General features: G+C 37.8%; 2 long non-coding RNA genes across 3 annotated transcripts in view; one reads left to right on the plus strand and one right to left on the minus strand.

Annotated features, from left to right (window-relative positions):
- Positions 1-27,330, minus strand: part of LOC147917670 (uncharacterized) — a 72,637-nt gene that overhangs the window by 24,556 nt on the left and 20,751 nt on the right. The window contains exon 2 of the long non-coding RNA XR_015551622.1: positions 512-654. This is a non-coding gene — a long non-coding RNA (uncharacterized LOC147917670). The remainder of the gene's footprint in view (positions 1-511; positions 655-27,330) is intronic.
- On the plus strand, positions 6,588-25,850 carry LOC147917671 (uncharacterized). 2 transcript variants are annotated; one of them, XR_015551620.1, is made up of 4 exons: positions 6,588-6,910; positions 16,703-16,842; positions 19,540-19,712; positions 25,072-25,850. It is a non-coding gene; the product is annotated as an uncharacterized LOC147917671 (long non-coding RNA). The 2 variants fall into 2 exon arrangements; XR_015551621.1 differs by lacking the exon at positions 16,703-16,842.

Below are 27,330 nucleotides of genomic sequence, written 5' to 3' on the forward strand. Positions count from 1 at the left end.
GTCAGTGCTCATGCTGCTGATGGGGATGACAGTGAGGGGGGCAGAGGTGAGTCTCATTTTCCTTGGGCCACCTCCTTCTAGGGAGGAAACCAACATTTCTTATTCATCTTTCCATTGCCAGCATCTGGTACGGAGGTCTACAAATCCAAGTTGAATGACTGACTGAATGAACAAACTCCACCCAGCAACAGCCAGGTTTTACCACAGTACTGCACTCACACACACTCAAAAATGTTTCATTTGAATCAGTTTGAAGAGCTTTGTTTCCATTCTCTTCTTTAAAGAGGTTCTTTTACAAATGAAAAGCACTACAAAGCAAAAATTACAATGCGACACATGCTAAAATGTGGCTGAAATGGCAAAGATCTCAAATCCAACAACCACAATACAAAAGCAAGAGAAGTGGTAAAGAAAAATAATCAGGAGGCACAGAGAGGTGATCGGACAGAGTTTTTACAAAGCTTTCTGTTCCAGAGACCCCTTCAAAGAAGCAGCAGTCAGACCTACTCACCTATTCTGAGGGAAGACTTCTGAGCTAACCTCAACTCAGAGCACGAGATGGATGTTTTAGCAATGCGGTGAAAAATCCTCTCTCTGCTCCAGTCTTTGATGGCATGGAAGAAGCTTGCTGGCTGTTGCTCTCATCCAGAGATGCTGCCAAGAAACACAATCAAATGTGAATTCTTATCCTGGGAGCGTCAGCACCCCTGTGTCCTGTTGGTTGAGCAATCTCTGAGAGGAGTAACACCTGGAAGGTCTCAGGGCTGCCACTGTGGTCTTTGAACTCATGACCCCTAGGATCATTTGCCTTCTTGAGATACGAGGAAGAAGAAATTTCTGCTCAGTGACTTCAATTTTACTCAACATACCTCAAACACTGAGTTCTCCATCTCCAGATGGGCAAGTATTGTCTAACTTACTGTCTCCTCCCTCTGTATTATGTCCCCAAAACATAACATTATTTGAACTCTCCTAATTTTGGAATGCCCCATGTTTTTGAGCATCTGAAACTTTTTGAATCAATTGGTGAATGATATTAATTCAAGTACCCAGTATCTTTTGTTAAGTGTTTTGCTGTTTACAAGGTGCTGTCATATGCATGATCTTACTTGAGTTTTAACAACATTTTGAGGCAGATGAGGAGGGAATATTATGCTTATTTTCTTGCTAAAATAACAGTGGCTCAGAGAAGTCATTTGATTCACCCAACCAGAATCCCACGTCAAATTGGAATGGAGTTGGGGCATATCTGACAATGATTTCCACTCAAACAAACTCCATTATGTGTCAAATCAGTCCTTGTCCTCTAGGGATCCTGAGCTGAATTAACCAACACAGAAAATATGAATCTTGAATAGAACATTTTCCAGTTATCAATACCAGCACATTAAATATTGATTTATTTCCCATCTCCCTATAAAAATTACCCAGATATTTCCTGACCCTTATTTCCAAAAATAGCCCACAGCAGACAGATTAGCCAACCAACATGTTGTTTCATACTGTTAATTATGTTCTCCTGGGGAATATTAAGAAACTACACTTGGATGAAGCATTGGGAGGTGGGGGCTGACCCTCTGTTCCTCCCGGTGGCTGGGGGCAGGTTAACGCTCGCCTCTGGCAGATGAAACAGGGCTCCTTGGCCCCCACAGAGCCTGCTAGCCAGGTTGGCCTTTGCTCTGTGAACTCTGCCCTCTTATTCACAAAAGGACATTTCTAAAACAAAACCAACATTTGTGAAAGGTCAGCCGCCAGGACGAGCAGAGAATATCAGGGAAAGTGACAGGAAGAAGATAAACAAACTGGAAAACATCTGTCTCAAATGTTTATCCAGGCTGGCCATTTTGGAGTAATGGCCTATGGGGCTAATAGCTAAGATGCTGAAAGGCAAAGTTCCTGCCCTCTCCTCCCTAGCCCCAGACGTTAAGGGGAATTTTAGAGGCTGGCTTACTTACTGACTCTTCCTAGTCATGCTTCTGATTATTTATATGTGCTGCTGTCTAATTTTAACACTTAAAAAGGACTGTGGTTGGAAAACATATTTAGCAGCTTGTGAATTATAGTCATAATTCAAGGTAGTAAACTGGGGGCAGGTGGGGGCGTGGGGAGGACGAGGAGGAGAGGCAGAAAGGGAAGCACTGAGGTTCCTAACTCCTTATGTGCTGCACAGCTTAGTTATTTGTTTTAAGGGCTGGTCATTCCTGCACAGTCACACGAACAGTGTATCTGGAAAGAACAATGCCCAGACTGTTGAGCCACCAAAGCCCAAAGCACACTTGTTCCATGGTCTTTCCTGGGTCTTTTCCAAGCTCTTTCAAATAGTTCTGCAGTACTTATTTTGTCTATTGCAAACATCCTTGCCTTGGGGAGGGGCACATCTGAAGCCCCATCAGAATGGCACTGACAGTGCGAATGTCACAAGCCTGAGCTAGATTATCACTCCATCCATCAGTGACAGTTACAGAGAGCACAGGAGCCAGCAATGCTTTAAGTGGCTGTTCATAGGAAATATGCCCAGGGCGCCTGAGTGCCCAGAGACTCCTGAAGAGGATGTGTGTGCTTACTGAGCCTGTCTCGAGCTCCACGGGAGACTATGATTTAGTCTGATATTATTAGGTGACTGTTATGGCAGCATCTATCATGAGAGACAAACTTCCTCCAGATTTACCATAAGGTTCTGGACTTTGTCTTTGAAATCAATATCATAAGATATTAATGTTTCTATATAGGTCATTGCCAAAGATTTGCGGTGGGGCACTACTAAAATTTATTAATTTATAATAGCAGCAAGGATAATTCCTGGAAATTTTCGCTCTTGCAAGAATAGCTGAAGGCCCTCCCCTCGTTAGAAAACGTGCCTTATTAAAATAGTGATCTGCATATCCTGGGGGCTAAATCATTTTCCTTGAAATGAAGCAACTCTAACAATTAAATCCTGATAAAAAGTTGCCTATAACACTGGTAGGAATTCTGTCTATTGTACCAAACTTACAAGATAAATTCTACCTAGTAACCGTTTGAATTTTTTAGAGTTTTGTGAAAGATCTTAATATTATCTGTTATTCTTCTTTATTTTTTAAGTATTTACTTTCCATGTACTTATATACATGTATCCATAAATAAAAATAAAGATATAAACATATATGTATCATTTATGTGTATATGATATATACGATATGAGATATATATATACACACCTCTCTCTTTTTCTCACACACACAGAGCATTTTCTCATGCAAACTTTTCTTTTTTCTGTCAAGCTTTTCTCCTATACTAACCGAACCTTGAGGGGGGGTCTTAGCACTGATTTCTGTTTGTACTTCCATTGCCAGTATACTAGAATCTTGTTGAACATTTGCATTATCTTATCTTGAAGGAAGTACAGCAAATAGTTAAGAATATTTGGGGTCAAGCTGACCTGGTTCAAATTCTAGGTCTGCCATTTCCAGGCTCCATGACTTTAGATCAAGCACCTAACTTTCCTGAGCCTCCGTTTGTTCGTCACGGAATTTGGTGTGATACTACCTACTGTGTAGATTTTCACGTCTGTGTGTATGTGCAAGATGCTGCTCAGAACAGCACCTGAAGCAGAGTGCTCCATCACAATGGCTATTGTTATTATCACTGTAATTATAGCCATAATTGATAAATCATGTTAACTTTTTCTATTTATAATATATTACCAGTAATAATTATTGCCATCAGGAAGACAGGATAACACAATGGAGAGTACATGGATCTACAGTTAGAAAACCCGGATTTTTTTTCTCTTAAGACAACGTTCTTATTTTCCAAACAAGGAAATGGGGGTGATAATACTCTAATATTAAAGCTCTTGTCCTTGCTCCGCATCGTCCCAGTGTTGGGGTGAAGATAACTGTAGCTAAGGAAGTAACATAGGTAAAGGTTCTTTCTGAATTGTAAAATGATCTCCAAACGCTGGTTATTATTCTTGCTGCATCTCATTATCATTGACATATAAGATATGGTGGATTGACTTTGGATCCCATCCAATAAGTTATCAAATTTTATATATACATTTAGATGGAGTACTCAAAGATCCTTGGTACAAGATGATTTTATGGTAATGGTCTCTTAGAGCAATGTTATGATAAAATTTCCGGGTGAACACTTTTGTGGTCCATAGCAATTAATAATTTCTATTGACTGGATGAGATAAAAAAAAAAGTCAGGTACATCAGCTTATGCCACAGGTAACATCTTTAACAGGTATCTTTTTGGGGGAGGAGGTGCTTCTTTTTTTATGCATTTCTTATCCAGACGCTCATGTAGTTCAGGCTCTACCCCTTGCCAGCTGATGATCCAAAGCCAACTGCATTAGGTTCGAAGCCCTCAGTTCTTCCACTTAGGATAGTGGGGGTGGTGGAGGTTGCATTAGGTGATCTTTTTTCTAAGATCTCTTGCAGCCCTAAAACTGAATCATTCAATGAAGACAGAAGTGAGTACACTTAGGTACATGGGAATGTGTGAATGTAAATATTTTTATCTATTCATATATATACTCAATAGCTAGAAGGAATCTTCTCGTTTTGAGAAAGGAATTAAAAAAATGTGATATACATTTGAAAAATTAAAATTAAGTTTAGATTATACCAATTTCCTAGGGAAAAAAACAAAAGAACCCTTTGGCTAACACTACCATATCTAGATCTGATTCTTAAAATGCAAAGACTCTGCTTTAAATCATGGTTCTCTTAATTAGGGTCATTGCTACAAATGAAAGCTGATTTGGGTGCTCGTCTAATAAGAAAATGCCAGTTACGGTATATTATCAACCCCGCCTTGCCAGGCATTGAATTTCCTGATATGGTCTGCTGGGAACCTTAAATGAACAGAGCAATTATAAACCTAAAGTCTGCAGCCATTTGTTGGCATTATCTCAGGATAATTTCCCTGAAACATTCATGATGAAATGCAAAGGTAGATAATTTAAAAATCCATTTAAAATAGCTGTGGTATAATTTAAGCTAAGGTCTCTCTCTATAGTGGACATTACAACAAGACTGTGCATTTTGAAATGGATCCCTTACAAATGATATTCTTTTAGCTATCATTGCCCTGGGAAGCACTTTAAACAAGTTTAAACAATTTTCTTCAGTATAGTATGAGTAAAACAAAAACATTGGTACTTCCAGTTTGTGTTTAAATGAAGAAAAGCATAAAATTTCATCTTAACAGAAGTCTGTCAATGGCTCATTATCACACAAAGGAAAGAAAAAAAACTATGAAAAATTCAATAAGGAAAACATTACTACATTTTTCTCTATTGGCTTTTACACAATATTAAAACTTATGCTCTTTAGGTGACTTGAGTAGCAAATTAAAAGAGGAATTATGGTTATTTTGTGAACACACAGGTACGTTAAGTGTGTAGAGACAAAACTGATTTAACTTTACCTTTAATTTCTCTTTCTCAAATAACTTCTCCTCCAACAAATATGTCCCATGATAAATGGAAGTATAGTAAAACAAAAGTGAGACTTATAATCAAAAAGCCCCTGATATAAATGCATAAATATTGGGATTATTATGCCACATCCATGGGTTTTTCTTTCCATCTCTCTATCTCTGTCCTTCTCTCCTTAATTGTCTTCTCTTACGTTCTTGAGCAGGGACTGAATATCAAGATTAAGGTTCAATACTAGCCCAATTTTATTGTTGATCTTTCAACCCAGAAAATATGGGTTTATAATGGAAGTCCTGACACGGGCTGCACTCTAATAAACTATAAGATGGACCAATAAACTACAGCAAGAGCCTATTACCAAGAACCATTATTACTCAGAGAACAGAGCCAAATTTATTTTGTTCTGAATCTTGCTGGAGATCCCTAGCATAATTCAGGCGACTTTGCACTTCACTTCATGCTGAAGGGAAGCCAGCCCATGCTCATCCCAGAGGGAAGCCCTGGACTTCTAGAGAAGGGGAATCTTCCTGTTATATCCCATGTGTGTTACATCAAAGTGAGAATTGACTCATCTCTGAAGAAAACTTACATTGAGCTAATACAGAAAAGACCTATGGATCATACCTACAGTTGGTGTTAAAAAGAACTCCTTGAGAGATTTTTGCAGCTTCGGTGGTGGCCTGGCCTTCTGTGGCCTTTTCTTCATTCTGGAAGCTCCTTGGATGGGTTACTTCAGAATTGCCTCAATGGTCACCCCTCAGACGTTTATTTTTAGTCCCTTCTTATTTCTTCAAATCCCAAGTCACCATCTCACCCTTAATATTTCTATCACTTAGTAATGACAATCCATCAAGAATGGTCACTTCATGTTACCCACAGTTGAATGGTGAATCATGGTTGAAACTGCTGCCTCCTAGGCCCACGTTCTGACCCTTGAATTTACTCTTCTTCCATATATCCGTTGTTGGTCAAGTATAGAGCCATTGCTATTCATGGTACAAGGTTCATAGTTTCCGGTGCTAAACTCTGAGTCTCACATCTTTAAGATGGACCTTCAGGAAGATGGATGCAAACAATTTCAGTTTTGAGGACATGACACCTGGGTGACAACTTCAGTTACCTTCACCAGATTCTAGTTGCTTTTGCCCTGATTCATCCTAGGGATTTCTGCTTCTTGTTTTTGCCCCACTGAGGATTTCATTTCTCATTTGCTTTTTCCAGAATCGGACATTGATCGTTCCTCCGGAATTATTCCCTGCCGTACGCTTCAGTCTTGGCATCCAAATTCCTACCTTCGCTTGGTTGCCACATTTACATTTTGGAACACCTCTTTGCCCCTCCCATCACACACGAGTCACACCAGCTCCATCTTGGCCAATGGTGAATTTCAGGATAGAATGGAACTGCTTTTTACCAAAGACTGAGCAAACCGTGTATCTGTATTAAAAGCAAACTCACTGAAATTCATAAAATAAAACTAAGGTGAGTGTTTTATGTGTACTTAGAAATTATGTGCGAGAAAAGAACAAACAAATATCAAGGAGTGAGAAGGAAACAGTGGTGAGTCAATATATCCTGCACAGAGACCTTCCTTTATGACTTTGTGATCTTTCTCTCAGCTTGTTGTTGTTACAGTAAATAATTAGAGGCAGAGCAATTCTGAGCCGTTTTATGTGAACATTGTTAAAGGAAATAAAGGTGAAGGCAGACAAACATAAAAACTACTAATAAACCATGAAAGAAGTGGCTAATTATAGAGCTGCTATTAAAATGCATTTTTTCTCCTTCTTGAAACAGAGTTTTTGTTTGATAATTAACAGACCTGCAGGGCCCATTACATTCTCAGACTCTGAAGGTATTGATCCCTCTGTCTCTTGCTGCCACATTTGTTCTTTCTAGGTCTTCTTCCCCTGAGAGTTTTGCTGATTTCATAATTGAGGGGTGGAGCGAAGACCGGGGAGGTCACTGAAGATGACCTGCTGTGTGAGGGATGGGCGGAGTATCCTTGGGGCTGTGAAAGGAGCGGCTGCTCAGTTGCTTATGCAATTTTCCTGCTTTATTTTATTTTATTTTTTTGGGTGATTTTCACAACAGTAAGATTCCACATCAGGGTATGGTTTCAAAAACAAAAGCACTTGGATGCAAAATATGGATAGTTAACCCGAAGACATACTCTATCACTGGGGATATACTTATCTTTTAAAACAAATGGTTCCATTTAACCCAGATCATTTTGTGCTTCATCAATTGAAAGCAACGGACAGCAAACAATTTTTGCAACGTTGAACCCAATTCATAGCCCAAAAGCTCTCGGGTTGTGGTGAATTTGATAATGAGACACCTCACCTCATCCCACAAGGAGGTTTTGCTTTGAGCTGAGGCTTCCCTCCAAGGACCATCTTCTTGCCTCTCCTTAGGGACCCAGGATACAGCCAAGTAGACTGTGAGGCTTTTTTTTCCTAGGCTGTAAATGGCGGGGTAAGGAAGAGGCAGGCTTAGCTTTGAAGGCATCTTAGAAGCAAGCTGTATGACAATCTCTATGAAAGGAGAACAGGGTCTTGTCTAAATGGCATTCTGACTAGCAGCAGACAGTTTATGCAGCTCCTGACCACGCCCACAGTGAAGCCTCTGACCAGTGTGCAAACACTTGCGGACCTCGTCTCAGGTAAGTGGCACTCATGCAAACCGAAAGTCAAGTAACAGATGTGGTGGGAAAAATACAGGACTTCTTGTCTTTTTTTTATTTTTTATTTTAAAAGATCTCGTTTCAATAGTAGAAGACTCATTTTAGTACTGAAAGGCAGTTCCAGGTTGATTATAGAGTGAAATGATTTTCCTTTCAACTTCTGAATTGTAGATTTCTTTAATATGGATCTTGCACATAGTTGGACCTCTTTCCTCGTGATACTATATGTTTTTTGAGATAACATACCCTGGGCATCAGTAAAATAAGAAAAGAGAAAGGATTTAGTGTTGAATTTCTCTGCCTCATTCCACTGTCCCAAACCTGCTGGAAAGAGTTGACACAATGTGTTGGGGAATCGGTGACAAGGACAGACTCTCATTCCTTTATGTAGTGGGATTAACCAAACAGGTGGTTGAGGGAGGAGGAAACGAGTGTCGGTTACAGGAGAACAAGGCCCGATCTGTTCTGACACCCTGGCAATGAAAAGCCTTTTAATCCGGCCAGTACCGCGGAAACTCCGTGATTTAACCGAAGGTAGCCCTTGAATGCCAAGAATTCATCCAGGGCATAAGCTCCCTTGTGGGCGCACCCTTTTGGATGTCCCTTGCCATGCTGGTCCACAGAGATCAGAATAGACTGCTAATGTCACATTCTCATGTGTTGCCTGCCTGTGTCATAACTGTAACCTTACCACTAGGGCCTGAGATTTATTCCTGATGTCTGGCACAAGTCATCAAAACAATACAGCCCAAATCGAAAGGCAGCAAGTGTGCCTAAGGCTGTCACTCAGACCCTGCCTGTATGCTGGGTCCCTTGTGCCCTTGACTAACCAGCCTCGTTAGAATGTAATCTTAATGTCTTATCTCTTTGGCCCTGTCTGTGGCTTGTTTCTTTCTCTCCCTCTCTCTTTTTTTTTTTTTGAGGCCAAAAGCCTGAACAATGATTTGATTCTTTATGTTAGGCAGTACTTTTAATGGTCATTTCTGAAGTTTAGCTGGTTCATAACCTCTGTAATCACAAGGCTCGGCATTTTTCTTTCTGAAGAACCGAAGTGAACAGGCAGGAATCTCCACATTACCAGCCCAGTCGCCCCTCCTTTCATTCTCCTCTCTCCCATACATGCCCTCACTGCTCGGCTACTCACCCACCAACGCAGGTCTGTCAGTGGCAGCGAGGGGTCGACATCAAAGCGCGTTCCCAGCCAGCGGCTTGCCTCTAATGCTGGCATTATAGAGAGAAATGGAGAGTGTGAGAGGGAGAGAGGCCAAGAAAGAGATGGAGTGAGGGAGAAGTACCCGATCGCTTGAATGGCCTCTCACACAGAAGGAGCCAGAAGAATAGAACAAAACCTTTCATTCTCCCACTCTTTGTAATAAGCCTGGGTAGAATGGGCATGTGTGGTGCACAGGCGAGTTTGAACCGCATTAGCACTCTTTCAGTTTACAAACAAGAGGCCTAATTTAGAAGAAAAATCTCCTATCTGATTATTTCTTTGTGTTCATCCATGTGGAAAAAATGTCTGTTCAGAGAAGGGGGGTTGAAGGTGGCTTATTAACTCTTCAGGCTGAATCATGATTGTGAAGGGCAATTGGGAGATCATTATTCATCCTTAATTTCCAGACTAAAAAAATAAATAAATTAAGGATTGCTAGTTTTGAGCACTCACTATATAAAATTATTAAGCAGATCTTACCGTCATTCTCTCTAACCAGCTTCTTCACAGGCAACGCAGCAAATACTTTATTATGTGATCAAATGGCTCCTTTGTCTTAATTATGTTTTATCGCAATATAAGAGGACGCAATTAGGGTCACTGACAGATAGAAAGCTCCAGAGAGTATCTTGAAATCTTGTGGGTTAGCCAAACCATCAGAGGTGCCTGTCTCTGGGTTCTGATTGGCTGCAATGCAGGCCAGGGGTGCTCATCCAGGTTTTCTGAAAGTGATCAGCTCAAATGGATTGGAAGGACACAGATAGGAGCGTCATGGAAAGGATAGATGATGGTTAAGTTTATTTTTGAATAATTATACAAGTCTCTGTTGGGAAGGTTTATTGATCTCTCAATAATGAAGGAGGGGAAGAAATGTAAGACAGAAATGACTGCATGGTAGAGGGACAATTGTTTTTTCTTAAGAAATATCCGAGTCTTTCCTAAGTTAGGTGAGGTAGAACTACGTTATGGAAGAACAGCCCTTGTCTCATTTTGGAGATAAAGCACGTTTTAGAAAAAGAGAAGATGAACCCAGATATTTGTGTTACAGTATGCCTGGCCTTTCATTTTAGACAGTCCTTTTGATCACTCTTATACTGGCATTTTTTCCTAAAATCTTAGAAGCATTTATTAAGTTGAGTACTTTGGGGTCTTATAAATGTGGTTGAAACACTGCTCAAAGCCACAGCCTTAAGAAGACAACAGGAGGATTTAAACATCTATTTAAACATTTATAGCCTCTTGTCTCCAGGTAAGAATGAGAACCGAATAGGGATGCTGAGCTTGGAGAATATCTTCATTGGAGATCTAAATCCGGGGACAGTATCATTGGTCTTCAGCAGTTCAGATGTGTTCTTTCCTGAAGACAAGAGGAATGCAAAACTATTTCATCTCATGTGTGATCACTGATTTGATTGGTAGTGGTTACTTAGAGTACAAGGTTGAATGGAATCTGAGGTCATGTGTGGGCTCAGTGAGAAATATGTTGTGATAGATTATTGATATCTGGTCTGTGTATCTATGTTTGTGTGTGTGTTTGGGTGTCAACAGGGATAGTGGCATGCATACTAGATTTTTCTATGTCCAGAATGGATTATCTAAAAAATCCTTTCATTCCTTGACATCTTGCACACTAGATGGCTATTTTTGACCCCTATTTTGTGTTTCAATTGATAATAAGTTGGCATTCTTTTGTCCTCATTAGTGTAGAAAATATTGTTCGTCTTATCTTCCCTGAATTTATCTGTTTAGGGCAAAGTCAGATTCTGCCCCAGTCTTTGCAGGGAAAGGAGATCATCTTGCTTAGCATAAGTCAGTTATGGGGCACTATTCCCTGGCAGTGTTTTGGGAATGGGCGTATGAGGTAATTCTGGTCAAGGAAGTCTCTTTCTTAAGTCACAATTTTTTAAGTCTTATTTGTTTTAATGAGTGATTCAGAAGAAGATGTTCTCTTCTGGTTTTTGTTTTGGGAAAAGGTGATGATTAGAGCTGTTCTCTTACTCTTACAGAAAGGCACACTGGGAGAAACTATTCTTCTCGGCCTCTGGCCATTGTTGTGTGAGGATATGATGCTTGGAGCTTCTCTAGCCATCTTGTAACCACAAAGCCAGAAGCCTGGGTACAAATGTAAACACTCTGAAGTGCTAGAATGCTGACTTTGTTGAACAACAAGTTTAACTGTCTCTAGAAATAATGCACCTTTTTGCTTGAAATTGTGTGTTTCTTTAATTTTCATGGGATAACAAAACAAATAACAGGGAAGAATTTAATACAGAAATAAATCATATATTTGTAACGTGAAGGCTAAATAATGTGATGAAATAATATACAAGAGATGGTTTTAACACAACTGTTTTTAACAGTTGATTGAAGTCTGTATGACAGACAATAAGTGGAACATATTAAAACTATAATAATTTGATTGATTTTGACATATGTATACATGTATGAATATTGTTTTCAGTGTAAGGTCCTTCACATATAATTATAATGGTATTGTTTGGTAAATTTCAATTTCTGTTTACTCATCACTAGTATACTTTTAGATATGAATTTTGTATATTAATCTTGTATCCTGCAACCTTTCTAAACTCACTTATTAGTTCTTGTATCTTTTCTGCAGATTACATCAGATTTCTACATAGACAATTACGTGATCTGTGAATAAATCCAGTTTTATTTTTTCTTTTCCAATCTGGATGCTTTTATTTCTTTTTATTGCCTTATTCAGTTGGCTAGATCCCCCATATAATGTTGGATAAATATTGTGAGAGTATACATTCCTGACTTACTCCTGCTCTTAGGGGAAAAACATTTAGTCCTTCACCATTAAATATGATGTTAGCTGTAAGTTTTTGTAGATTCCCATTATCGGGTTGTGGAAGTTCTCTTCTATTCCTAGTTTGCTGAATATTTTTGATCAGAAATGGAGTTTGCTAAATATTTATTTTTACATGTATTGAAATGATCATATAGTTTATCGTTTTTGGTTTGTTAAAACAGTGGATTACATTGACTGATCTTTGAATGTCAAACCAACCTTGCTTTCCTATAATAAACCCTATTTGGTAATCATGTGTTATCATTTGTATAAATTGTTGGGTTCAATCTGCTAAAACATTATCTAGAATTTTTGCTTCTTTATTCAAAAAGTATATGTTTATTTTCTTGTAATTTATTTGTCAGAATTTGATCTGTAAGTAATGCTGGCCTCAGAAAATACATTGGGAAGTATTAGCTCCTCTTCAATATTCTGGAAGAGCTTGTGAAAAATTGGTATTATCTCTTAAATTTTTGGTAGTATTCACCAATGAAGCTGTGTAGGCCTGGAGTTTTCTTTGCAGAAATTTTTGTGTTTTTTTGGTGAGGAAGATTGTCCCTGAGCTAACATCTCTGACAATCCTCTTCCACTTTGCATGTGGGACACTGTCACAGCATGACTTGATGAGCAGTGTGTAGGTCCACACCCGGGATCTGAACCCATGAACCCCGGGCGACTGAAGCAGAGCATGCGAACCCAAATGCTATGCCACCAGGCTGGCCCCTACAGAAAAGTTTTTAACTATAAATTTAATTTCTTCAACAGATATAGGGCCATTCTGATTACCTATTTCTTCTAAAATGAGCTTTGGTAGTTTGCGTCTTTCAAGGAATTGACTGATTTCCTCTAAATTGTTGAATTTATTGGTATAATGTTATTCATAATATTTCCATATTATCTCTGTAATATCTGTACAATCTGAAGTGATGCCCACCTCTTACATTCCTGATATTTATAATTTATGCCTTCTTTCTTTTTCTTTATTGATAAGCCTAGCTAGAAGTTTGTCAATTTTATAGATCTCATCAAAGAACCAGGTTTGGTTTCATTGATTTTTCTCTATTATTGTTTATTATCTACATTATTAATTTCCACTTTGATCTTTATTATTTTCTTTCTTCTTCCTACCTTTTAAAAATTTTGCTCTTATTTTCCTACTTTTTTTTTAAGGTAGAAGCTGAGATAATTAATTTGACACCTTTCTTCTTTTTCTAATATAAGGTGTTAATGACTATACGTTTCCCTGTAATTATTGATTTAGAAGCATCCAACAGAGCTGTATATGTTCTGTATTTGTTTTAATCCAATTCAAAATACTTTCTACTTTTCCTTTTGATGGGTTATTTTTATGTATGTTATTTTGTTTATAAATCTTTGGAGATTAGCAAAATATATTTTTATTAGTGATTTCTATTTATTTCCTTTGTGATTAGAGACTATACTTTGTATGATTTGATCTTTAAAATTTTATCCACACTTGTTTTATGGCTCAGCATATAGTCTATCTTGGTAGATATCCTGTGTGTACTTGAAATAAATGTGTATTCTACTGTTGTTGGGTAGAGTTTTTGTAAGTGTTAATTGGGTCAAGTGTTTTGACAGTGTTGTTCACTTTCTATACCCTTATTAGTTGTCTCCCTATTTGTTTTATCACTTCTTAAGGAAGGTTGATTAAATTTCCAACTATAATTGGGGTTTTGAATATTTCTCCTTGAAGTTTTCTCAGTTTCTGGTTCTTGTATTTCGATGTTCTATTGTTGAATACATAAACATTTAGGATTGTTACATACTGTTGATAAACTGACCCATTTATCATCAGGAAATGTCTTCCCCTAACAGTAGTAATATTCTTGCTATGAAATCAACTTTATCTAACACGAGAATAGCCACTCCAGTTTTCTTTTGACTATTGTTAGCAGAGTATATTTTTCCCCATTCTTTTTCTTTTAGCCTATTTGTGTCTTTATATTTTAAGTTCATTTCTGGTTGGATCTTGCTATTTTATCCAAAATGATCATTTTCAGCTTTTCGTTGGCTTTTTAGACTATTTACATTGAATAGTTATTGATAGGATTGGATTTACATATACCATATCTCTGTATGTTTGTGTGTTACATTTATTTTTTTGTTCCCTTTTCCCTCTTTGTCTGCATTCTTTGGGATTAAAGTTTTCTTATGATATCCTTTTATTTCCATCACCACTTTATTAGCTATCACTCTTTGAACGGCTTGTCAGTGGTTGCTTTAGGGTTTATGGCATTCATTTTAGACTTATCATAGTCCACCTTCAAGTAATATCACACCAGCTAATATGCATCACAGGCACCTTAGCATGTGATACTCCCATTGCCCCTCTGCCTTTCTGTTACTGTTATATATTTTACTTATACGTATGTTACAACTCCTCCAAAACATTTTTTTTAAACAATTACTTTCTCTATATATATAGATTAGGTAACACAATCGAGATTCTTATTTAAATAAAAGAGAAAAAAAGTCTTCTATTTCCCCCACATAGTTGCTATTTCTGGTGCTTTTCATTAGTTTGTGTAGGTCCATATTTCTCTCTGGTATCATTTTCCTTCTGCCCAAACAACTTCTTTTAATACATATTGTAGTGCAAATCTGCTATTACTGAATTTTTCTGCTTTTGTGTCTCTGAAAAAATCCTTTATTTGGCCTTCATTTAGGAAAGATTTTTTTTGCTGGGTATATAATTTTAGGTTGACTTTTTTCCCCCTTCAATACTTTTTCTCCCCAAAATCAATACTCACAGCACTTTTTCGGTCTTTCATGGACATGTGTAGCGTGGTGAAAAAAATTGTCACCCAATATGCACATAGAACAAAGCAACACTGTGCCTTCTTCTAAATATTCCAAATCTCCCCCTTCAATTCTTCAAAGATATTTCTTCACCATGTTCTGACGTGAATTGTTTCTGACAAATCCATGTCATCTATATTTTTGTTTCTCTGTAAGTAATATGTCTTTTATCCTCTAGCTGCTCTTAAGATTTTTTCTTTTTTACTTCATAAAGAAATTTGATTATGATGTATTTTGATATGGTTTTTGCCATATTTCTTGTGCCTGGATTTCATTGAACTTGTATCTGTGGGTTTATTGTTTTCATCAAATTTGGGCAATTTTCAGCCATTACTTTTTCAAAAATTTCTTCCAATTTTTCTGTCCCACCTTCCTTCTGTTTTCTCAGGGATTGCAATTACATGTATACTAAATCCAAACTGTTTAAAGTTGTCCAATACCTCACTGTAGTTTTATTTAATATATTCAGTCTTTTTAGTTTTGTGTTTTATCTTTGATTATTTTATGAATTCAGATTCACTAATCTTTTCTCTTTCAGTATCTAATCTGCTATTAATCCAATTTATTGTATTTATCATATTTGCACTGTATTTTTCATCTCTAGAAGTTCAAAATATTCTTTTTTTTTTTTTATATTTCCATGTCTCTTCTTAGCATGATCAATTTTTCCTTTACCTTCTTAATATATGGAGTATAGGTATAATAACTTTTTTTTTTTTTTGAGGAAAATTGGCCGTGAGCTAATATCTGATGCCAATCCTCCTCCTTTTGCTCAGGAAGTTTAGCCCTGGACTAACATCTGTGCCCATCTTCCTCTACTTTATATGGGATGCCACCAGAGCATGGCTTGACAAGTGGTGTTTCAGTCCATGCCCGGGATCCAAACTTGCAAACCCCGGGCCGCCAAAGCAGAGCATGTGAACTTAACCATTATGCCACTGGGCGAGCCCCAGGTATAATAACTTTTAATGTTTCCTTGCCTACTGACTCTATAATCTCCGTCATTTCTGGATCTATTTCTATTAATTTTTCTCCTCATATGGGTCCTATTTTCCTGTTTTTTTGTACACCTGCTAATTTTTTATTGAATGCCAGATTCTGTGAACTTTTCTTCATTGAGTTCTAGATATTTTTGTATTTCTATAAATATCCTTGAGCTTTGTAGGGCAAATGACTCATTCAATTTACCTGGGATTGTCCCAGTTTTAAAATTAAACATTCTATATCCTAGGAACCTTCCTATTCAGGGCAAACTGGGATTGCGTCACCCTAGTCACTTGGAAAACATTGATGCATTTTTGGCTTGCTTTTAAGATTTATTAGGTGAGTCCAGAGCACCATTATTCTAGGGATCAGTTGCTCCACTATTGAGGCAATACCCTTTAAGTCAACTGTCTGATTCCCTTGAATTATGAAGTTTTCCATACTGGCAGTGAGAATATGAATTGTGTAAGCTCCACAGCTCATTCCTTTTGTTGATTTCAGGTGGTTCTTTTCTTGATCTTTGTTTCTTCCTCACACACATGTGCTCTGAGGTACTTAGCTGAAGATTTTAAACTTATTTTCCTACCAAGATAGGGCTACTAAGTATTATGGAAATTAATAGTTATCATTTTTTCATTGTATATATTTAGGTGCTTATTTGGTTATCTCAATTATTACTCTTGACTTGACTTCTTGTTGGTCAATAAACTTTGTGAGTAAGAAATACTATCTCATCTTCTTTTATTTAAGGTGATTTTGTTGCAAGGAAGATTCACTAAAGCCTGCTCAGATGGAGGGGTTTATGACAAGAGATGATGAGTAGAGTCTTGTGAAAATCCAAGAACTAGAGTTATAAGAGCATAACAGAGCTGAACCTCTACCTTTATCAGGTATTACTGCAATAGTGCTGTGTAACAAACAGCCCCAGGCTCAGTGGCTTAAAACAACAAACATTTATTTCTCGTTCACAAGTCTGTGGGTCAGCTGTAACTCTGCTGGGCCAGTCTGGACTCCAGGCTACCAGAGGATTCGGCTATGTTCCCCTCATAGATCTCATTCTGGGGCCCAGATCTCAAGGTGATCATTGCAGCATAAGACACCAGGGAGTCAACATAAGCACGTTTATGGCTTCTGCTACCATTATGTCTGCTAGAAGTGATTCACAAAGCCCACTACAGTAGGGTGGGAAAGTAGATCCCACCCAAAAAGGGAGGCCACTGAAAGTTACATGGCAAATGGTGTGAATATATTTTTGTTGTTCACCAAAATATAGGGACCCATAATCCAATGTACCACAGCTTTCATGGAAGGTGATGGGGGATTTAAGGCTATTCTAAGGCTCTTTGCAAAGGATTTTGTAACCTTAACTTGTAAGACTTACCTAAATCATTTAACCAATACTCCTTTCCTCTGTTATCCCCTTAACAATCAGAACCATTGAGACTCTGGCCAGTAACATAATTTCATTCCTTACCTGTTGTACTGCAACTCCATAGGGTCCAAAATGGCCCTGTGGCAGTATCAGCTTTCAATTCAGAGAAACTATTATTTACTACCATGATAAAAGCATCTCACTCTTATATTTAAACCTTTTAGATATGTATAACTAGAGTCTTTATCAGAAGAGTGTTAGTCATGAGTTGTAATAGTGCATGATGGCATCTTTGTCCCCATGTTCTTTTATTTTGACTATGGGAGAAACATGCTATATATTGGTTGTTTATGTGGGTCATATGCTATATCATGTAGGACAACCTTGCAAGGTGGTATTCAACAACTGGATCTACAGCTGAGTATTCAGTAAGGCATTCCAATGTTCTATTAGGTCAACTGCTTATGGATGATAAGTACATGATGTGACCAGGAAATGCCGTTTCAACTTTCCTAGAAAACTGTAATAAGAGTGAGAATATTTCCAACATGCTTAAGAAACCACTTAGTTTTCTTCAATAACGCCCTTAACATTTCACCAAAATTAGGTGATTCACTGGACTTGTGTTTAAGACCCAGCCCATGTGTTGGTTGTGTGACTTTACGTCACTTAATTTCTCAGCAGAATTCTATTCCCTTATTTGCAAAATGGAAACAAAGAGACCCAACTGGCCTTTGTAGATTGAACTCATGCGTTCATCTGCCAAAACCCAACTAAGAGTCCAGAAAGAAATTTTCTAAAAAGTAAGAACAAGAGAATGGGAGGGAAGAGATAACTGGCAAGTCAAGAAATTTTGTTTTAATTTTTAAATAAAATTATACGTATTTAAGGTGTACTACATGATGTTTTGATACACAGTTAAGTGATGTCTACACTCAAGCTAATTAACCTGTACATCTCATACAGTTACTTCTATTTTTGTTTTTTGTTTTGTTTTGTGGTGAGAGTACCTGAAATCTACTCTCTTAGAAAATTAGGATAGCAAGTGAACGAATGAGTAGAAACTGTTCCATAAGATTGGTGAAAGTTGAAAATCAGGTGCTTTTCCAACAAAAGCAAAGCCTTTGAGTTGTAGAAGATCAGAAAGTCTCAGGAATTGGAGGTTCCCAAAATTTTAAAAGGTGAGGTAGATAAATAGGCTAAAAACAAGAGGAATGGTTGAAAGTTTATATGAAGGGTAGTTGGATTCCCCAGGCCCTTCGCCTGACAGGAAATAGGAGCTTTACTCTCTGAAGAAACTGAATTAGAGACTTGGGACTCTACACTGGCACAGCTGGGAGTGCAGGCTAGGGGGTGTGCTCAAAACAAGGGAATTAAGCAGATGTCTTCAGTGGTACCATAAGACTATGTGATGGAGTTTTGATATTTTCACTTGACTAGCCTGAATTCCCTTTCTAGTGTTTCTTGTTAGGATGAGCAGCAAGGGGCAGCTGGAGGACAGTCGTGGTGTTGCATACACACACCTTCTCCCAGTTATAAAATCAAACCCTAGTCTAGGTGCTGCTCTGAAGATATTCTGAAGATGTAAATAAAGTCCCTAATCCACTGACTTTAAGTTAATCAAAAAAGAGGTCATTTTGGACAGGTCTACTAGATTAGGTAAGCACTTTCAAAGAGGGCTTAGTCCTTCTTTGGATGCAGAGATTCCAAACAGCTGCTATCTCCGCAATTGCTCTCCTTGCCCCCAGATGTTCCTTCTTGACTGAAACATATGGACAAAAAAATTTAACCTGGGCCCATAGGTTTCCAGCCTGTTTATGTTCTTCCCTTCTTGATTGCCTGACCTATGAACTTTGAACTTGCTTAGCCAGCCCCAAGAATTGTGTAAACCAATTCCTTGTAATAAATCTCTTTGCATATTCATCTATAGATAGACATAGATCTAGATCTAGATCTAGCTCTAGATCTATATATTTATTTTCATCTATATATTTATATCTCCTACTGATTCTGCTTCTCTGAAGCAGACTTACACAACCATTCTTCTAACTTAGCTTCCAGAATGCCAACAGGAAAAATAGGTACTGCCACTTGGGTGAAGAAGGGTGTCCCCAACATAATTTTTTGATCCTCGCTTATTTCACCACTGAGTCTTACCAGTCAACAACGCTTTTTCCTCTATATGTGTCTTTGACCAAAGTTTATTCCCCATTAGATAAGAATGGACAGCCAGGAATCAGAAGACAATTGAGGAAGGCATTAAAAATGAAAGAAAACTAAAATAAATATAGAAAAGGAATCTACGGAAAAGAGAAAAGAATTGCTGGCAATGGAAGAAAACTCCTCACTCCACAGAGAAGAAACCATATACTTAATGTCCTCAGAGAGGTAAGAGTAGATATCTAACCTATGAAACAAGAACAATTTGAGATGAAAAAGACCAATTTGAGAATAAGAAGGGATGCTTGTAAATTAAAAAAATGTTTTAGCCAAGATAAAATTTCAGCCGTTGGGTTAAGCATTAAACAAAAAAATATTAAGAGAGTACATACTGCGTGATTCCAACTGTATGAATTCATGAACGAGCATAACTAATCTATGGTGACAGAAATCACAGCAGAGGTTACCTATGGAGTGTGGGTGAGGATTATCCAGAAGGAGGGTAATGGAAATGTTCTTATCTTAATTGTGGGTGGTTATATGGTTATACGGGCATATACATTCATCAAAACTCATCCAATTGTATATCTAAATTTTTTGCATTTTACTCTATATATTTTAGTTCAATTTAAAAAAATGTAAAGAAATGAAAAGTAGAAGAGAATTGATTAAAAAAATAGATATTAAATCTAGGATTTAATTCAACTAATTTAACCAATAGGATTTCTAGAGAAAGCCAACAGAATAAAATTACAAATTAAAGTGGCTTTTTAAGAATCGAAGGATAAGAATTCCCAGATTGAAATGGCTCCACTAAGAACCCAAAATAATGAATGAGAAAAGACCAGCCTCCAGGCCCCATATTTTGACATTTCAGAACTTCAGGTATAAAAGCCTTTAAAGCTCTCATAAAGAAAGAACAGATCACATACAGAGAGTGAATAATCAACATGTCTTTGGCCGTTTCAACAGCAAGACTGAAGAGAAGAAAGTGGAGGAATGTCCCCACAATTCTGGGGGACATTTTTTCAACCTAATGTAGGGTTAGAGCGTTAATCAATTGTGAAAGGAAGAAAACAAAGAAATTTTAGCTTTAAAAGTTCTCAAAGTGTTATCTTTCATGTTCCTTTCTCAGGAAGCTGTCAGAGGATGTGTTCCATCCAAATAAGGAAGTTAAGTCAGGAGAAGAGAAACATTATCCAGGGATGCAATACACAGGGAGGGGCAGGAAATGCCCCGGTGACAGCTGTGCTGTGGCCTGGAGAGCAAACTGTCCAATTTGGGACTAGAAGCCTGAGGTCTCAGGAGGAATGTATGTTTTTTTTTAAATGATAGTACTATTACCTGATATATGTATCACCATATTGAGAGAGGTTTGGAATAATTTTTTGATGGGTACCTAGGAAACTAAGAAAAAATATTGCCTTTATTGACTTCAGGGGAGAAAAGAAACAAAAACAAAGAGTTGAGCAAAACTGAAAAATAAAGGAAATTTAGTATTTTCTGCCATAACTGCAAACAATATTTAAGTGGTCATGGCAATATACTCACTAAATATTGAAGTAACCAAAATTGGTTTATAACCCCATTGAGAAATCGAGTGGGGGAGTATGTATTTGCGTGTGTTGGGTGAGGGAGTTCAGTATTTGATTCTTATCTGCTGGAGTAGGGGTCAAGAGAGGTAACGTGTAAAACCGAACAGTTGAGAAATAGCAATGCAAAAATATCACTTATAAACATGGAGATGAATACCAGAAGCACTAAGGGAGACGGCTGAAAATCACTTATTCGTAGGAATAGGTTTTAAGAGTGAAGAGTCAGGGGACTGCTGTTTTCCATTTTATCAGACTTGACATAACATCTCCATTTTGCTTTTATACAAATTAATATTAGGTGAAAACTAAAACAAGATAAAAATCGCTCAGAGGATTGCTCTAAAGATCAAATGTGATAACATGGTATACTCTTGTTAAACTGTAATTCACTACATAAATATTTGTCGTTATTGTGTCATAATTAGAAGCAAACAATGGCTAGATCACCATAATAGGGATCTAGATAATGGAGTTGTTGTCATAGTTCTGCCATTAACCACCTGTGTGACACAGATCAAGTCATTCATGCACTTAAGCCATCAATTTACTCATCTATAAAATAAAACGATAATTTCTGTCTGTCCACTTCATAGAGTTCTCTGACGCTCGTGTGTATGTAAAAGTATTTCACTCACTATAACTGCTGTTCTCCTAAAGGATAATTATTATCAGCTTCTAAGATGTGTCTCACTAGGCTGGATATGTTGGGAATTTTAGACTAACTAACTTCTCTAATTTTCCAAAGAGATTTACTTCTGCTTATGGGAACTGGTCATCTAGGAGGTTTCATTCACTCACTCATTCATTCATTCATTCATTCATTCATTTTAATAATATAGGAGAGCAGAAGATATTCTGGATGTTGGGTCAGCTGCCATTTCTGGTCCTAACCTGGCCTGTCCCCACGGCTCCTGGGCTAAAGTGGGTTTACTCTTGTTGTCTGTATCAGGCAGGAAAATAGCACTAATATTTAACCTTCAAAAAAGGGACTTGTTTACTGGAACTCCGACTGTCTGAACCAGAGTTGTAAATCTTTCTGAGGTATTTCAATATGCATAAAAGAATGAGACCACATGAATGACAGAGCTAACTTTAACCTTTGATTGTTTAAAAGCATAGTCTTATTTTCTCTCTCTTAAAAAAGGGGCCTCTGAACATATACACTATTGTCAGACATACATGATAAAATTTATCTTTTAAAGTGGCGCCTGCTTTTTTCTTGTTTCCCTGTGCACTGAAACTTATATCAAGTCTGTCAAGAAGCTGAAAGGAAATTATATTTTACAGTTGCCTGCAGGTTTTGTTATACTGGAGGAAAATCATTTCACTTTGCTTACAACAGATTGAAAGGCAAATTCTCATTCTTTGGTGGCTGTCAATAAGAAGAGGGCATAAGGGAGATCTTTAGGACAAAGACAGATGACAGAATCCTGTAGACTGAGGTACATTGTGCTACTTATGCGTTCTTTCTGAGGGTTTATATTTAATTAAAGGAATCCGTGAATCAGCAAAGAGGAATTAAATTCCTTCTCTATGCACAATGCTGTCTTAGATGCTAAGACAAAATTTAATCTAAGTAGATGTAGAGGTTGTGCAAAAATGCTTACAAACTCAAACTTGGGAGCAAACGATATAGTGAAGCCGTGGGAGGGGCACAGGGGTTTGATGGTCTTCTGTGCAGCTGGTTTTACACAACACTTTATTTAACCCGTATGATCTTCTGTTACTATCCTCATTCCACATCCAAGAATATTGAAATTCAGAGGGTTCACCTTCTCCAATGTCACTCAATTGGGAAGTGGCAGAGCCTAGAGAGAAGCTTATTATTGCTGACTTGCGTCTTTTCCACCTTTTGACTTTCATTTGAATTTATTTCAACAAAGATTTACTGAACACCTAGTATGAAGTAGTCACTATGCCTGACCTCAGAATATTTAATGTTTTTATTAAAAGAGATGGTTTTGTTATAATCTTATCAAATATCTAATTTACTGTATTATATTTATCAATGGCTAGAATTAATTTTATGTTAAAATTTGTGCAAGCCCTGATTTGGAAGAGAGTTTTCCATCGGGTGAAACACTTTATTTATTTGTTGTTAAAGTTTTAGGTTTTGACTTATTCTGCTTTCCTTAGTGTTTCCCATTTATGGTGCCACTTTACATCCTGTTGCTAAAAACATCCCTGAGCCCTCTCTTTCTCTTACTCCCCAAATATGATGCGTTAGAAAATTTTGTCTCATTGATAGTATCTCTCAGCTTCTCACCACCTCTCCATCTCTGCTTCCTCTGCTCTCTTCGCCAGCACCATCTTCCCTCCTAGACCCTATGACAATATCCTTTCTCTTTCCGCTTTGCCCTAACCAATCCATCTTCCACGTAGAATCGATGATGGTCTTTTGCAAACATAAATGATCCCCTGCTTTGGACTCTCCTAAGGTTTCTCATTTCTCTTAGAATAATCTCCAACTCTCTGCCATGGGCACAAGGTCCTGCATGGTCTGGCTCTTTCTGCTGTGCACTTGCACCTCATATCCCTTGCCCCTTGCCAAGGAGGCTCTACCCGCACCGCTCCTTCCTGTTCTGTGAGCATGCCACAGCCTTTACACCTGACGTTCTCTCTGCTGGGAATGCCCTTCCCTCCCCAGCTCTGCTGAATGGCTGGATCCTTCTTAATCTTCATATCCTTGCCCAAATGTCACCTTCCCAAGGAGACCTGAATTTCCTTCTCATTGGCCACCTCCCATTACTCTAAGCCCTGACTTGTCATAGTAGCACTAATGACAATCTATATTTAACTTGATTGCTTGGTTATCATTAAAAGGCCCTGTCTGCTAGTTTTCTGCTATAGTTCCAGCACAGAGAACAGCGTCTGGAACCAAGGGGTTGTAGAATAAATATCTATGAAATGGATGCATAAGCCTGAGTAGGTTGCTCTAAACATTGCTACTGAGAAGAATGAACCCATGAGCTCACTTGGAATCTGACCTTATTCTTGCCAGTTAGTCCTTTTCGATTTGCCTTGCAGGTTTTGGACTAGCAGGGGTTGAGAATGGCTTCTGCTCAAGCAGAAAACTGAACAATCTGTCCCGTGTTCCCTCTCTACGCCAGCATGCGCTCCTTAGGCCCCCAAAGTTGATGCTCGCTTCTGCTGTCAAGCAGCTTTCCCACAGACAGGTGCTTAGTGCGTGTTCTGCATCAGGCATGGGAGAGGTACCAGGACATAGACATGAAGGACAGGCTTCCTTCAAAGTAGCGAAATGGTTAAGGGAGTAAACATGGCGACTGAGATGCCTGGGAGAGAATAATAGTACCTACCTCGTAAGGTTATTTTGAAGATTTAATGAGTTTATATTTGTAACTTCTTAGTGTAACTGCTATATAAAAGCCCCCAAAATTAAAAAAAAATAACAATAGTCCCTTCCTTCCAGAAGCTGATAGACTTTCAGTTGCTTATCCCTGCCTTGGTTTTAAGTTTCATCTAAAGTCTTCTTCGCTAATTCTTGCTTCCTTTTCTTGCTCAGTCCCTGGAACGTTTGTGGTCCTAGGTCTCACTGGCTGGCTTCTGGTCTGCTAATGGTCCTCTCCATTTTTCCTCTTGCTTTCTCTTTTTTCTACTTTATCTGTTGGCATAATAAACTGTATATCTCTTTAGAGCAGAGACTGAAATTATTTGTCTTTCTCCAACATATAGCCTAGTGCATCACTCATGCTTGACGCGTGGTAAACAAATGAGTGAGTGAATAAAATGAAGCGTTCAATTGCTCTAAATTCAATTTGACACCTGGGATATGAGCCCACTGCCTGTTCAGACCTCACTTCCTGGCCAAATCTTTAAGACTTTTCTTAGCACTTCTGATCAGGGCTTTTCGCTCCCTCTCTTTACTGCTTTAATGACACATTAGCTAGTTCTTTTCTAGCACTGTTACACTCCTTCCTTAAAGCTCAGTTAGCTAAATGTTTGTTTGAATTGACTTTTTTTTTTGTTACCAGAAACCTCTAGCAGCTGAAATGGTACCATCTGACTCCAACTTTCTTCTGGAATTTTTGCAGTCCCTCCATGAACTTAATCGTCTTTTCAGTTTCTGAAAGCAGAAACAATATTTGAAAAGTCTCACTTTTTAATCAGTAGAGTTAACGTGAGAGTTTGACCTCTAAACCAAACCTTTAAACACCCAACTTGGCAATTTATTACTTCTGCAGTTATTGCTATTAGACCAGCCCTAGGAACAAGCAACTCATCTAAAACATATTGTTCGCCTGCTATTGCTATTAAGACAGGTGCAAACCTACATGACACAAAGCAACCCGTCATTTGGGCAGACAGCAAAACAGGGTGACCTGGAGCTACCATTGACACACCACAGTGTGACCTCCTCGGGCCTTATCAAACTAGCCGTAAGAAATGGTCTTTAAGTGAAACATGGATCTTTTCTTGGAGACAGGAATGGATATGTACGTTAATTCTACCTCTGATCTCTCAGCGGTAACTATACTCATCATTCAATTTGAAGACTCAAGTGTAGCCCAAACATTTCAGCAGAAGATCAACGGAAGAAAAACTTAATAAAAAATTCTGTTGTTGCATTTGTGTATGTATGAGTATATTTGATTTCTGGTTAAACACACAAAACTGTTTCCTTTTTATAAATACAGTTAAACAAGTCGTGATACTGATATGACTATTCTAGTTCTAAGCGAGACCTCAAAGTCTAACTTAAACATTGTAAGAGTTTCCATGCTCTAGAGTCCACATTAGACTCAAATGGGGTCACCAGTTGATGTTTCGTCTTCATTATTTTTTATTGTAATAAAAATTTTTTTTATATATATACATAATTTATTTTTCTGAGTGTGTAAAGTTTTAGACTTTTGTCAGAGCGAAGGAGGGACTACATTCCTCTTACTATATAAAATGCCTTTAAAAGAGGATTTGTACTGCTAGGAATTTGGGGTATAAAGTAGAAACCATAACAATTGGAGCACAAAATGCATAGACTTGACTCATTGCAAAGGTTTTCCTTGAAATCCTCATTACTCTTTTTATAAGGCCTATCTCCTTGGTTTTCTAATTCACAACATATGAACAATAAAAATAGAAGTTTTGAGGGGTTACTAGAGGCAGGTAAACCAACAACGCTGTGGATTGCCAACTGATAGCCTGGCAGTAAGAGAGGATTAGAAAAACAGCAACAACATTTTAAAAAAGTAACAATTAGATAATAGGAATTTTTAGGGCCATTTAGTGTAGGGGTAAACTGTCTTCCTGAGGACAGTCCTATTGCAGCTTAGGGCTAAATTTGATATTCAGTATAATGATTCCTAGAGGTGACTGCAATTATTTTGATATGTGCTAATAATGGATTTCACAGTTAGGAAGAGTTCCATCCCAAAATATTCAAAAATGGGTATGTTTGGCTGCTCAATGTGTCAAGCTTTAATCACCAGAAAACTTAGTCATTAGAAATATGCTATCCTCCAGTAATGCTACATAAGCATGGCGAAGAAATAATAATTAATAAAAAAATTAATAATCAACCTACTTTGTGAGCGTACTCCCTTCCAGGCTCTGTTTGGAAAACTTTACGTGATTGTCTCATGCAATTCTCACAAGAGCCCATGAGGTGCTACTATTTTCTTCGTGAGGACACTGAATAACAGAGAGGGTAAGCATTTTGCCCAGCATCACTCAGTGAAGGCAACACTCAAACCTGTGTCAATGCTCATGCTTTAAACTCTATACTTCATTGTGTCCGGGATCACAGAGCAGCCAAGTTCCAAGATTCCACAGTGTGAGGGCCTCATATTGAGTTCCAAAGGGGAAACACATAATTGATATAAAAATACTGGTAATCTGTAACTTTACTAAGAATCTAGAAAATAAATATATTTCATGGAATTTTAGTGTAAACACACATTTTCTTTTATTGTACAATATCTAATCAGATATAACTTTGGCATCACAGTCAGCTTTCATCAATGAATATATGATTTAATGAAACAGCATTTTAGAAACTTTAAGTGAATCAAATATGCTATATAAGAAAAGGAAATGGGAGGCCAAACACTAGAAATCCCTTGGGTGCAGACTTTACCTCTTCAAAGAAGGGTTAATTTCAAGAAACCACAGTTCAATACTTTTGGGGACCTCCTACAGATAATGGGAAATTCACTTCTGAATACTAAGAACTAAAAAGTTTAAGCAATATAAGCCCATGGGAGACACGAAAATGCCCTTGATAATTTATTTAC

This window comes from Ceratotherium simum, chromosome 3, assembly GCF_057802395.1.
Source record: "Ceratotherium simum simum isolate JZ-2026a chromosome 3, ASM5780239v1, whole genome shotgun sequence".
In the NCBI taxonomy this organism is placed as follows: domain Eukaryota; kingdom Metazoa; phylum Chordata; class Mammalia; order Perissodactyla; family Rhinocerotidae; genus Ceratotherium; species Ceratotherium simum.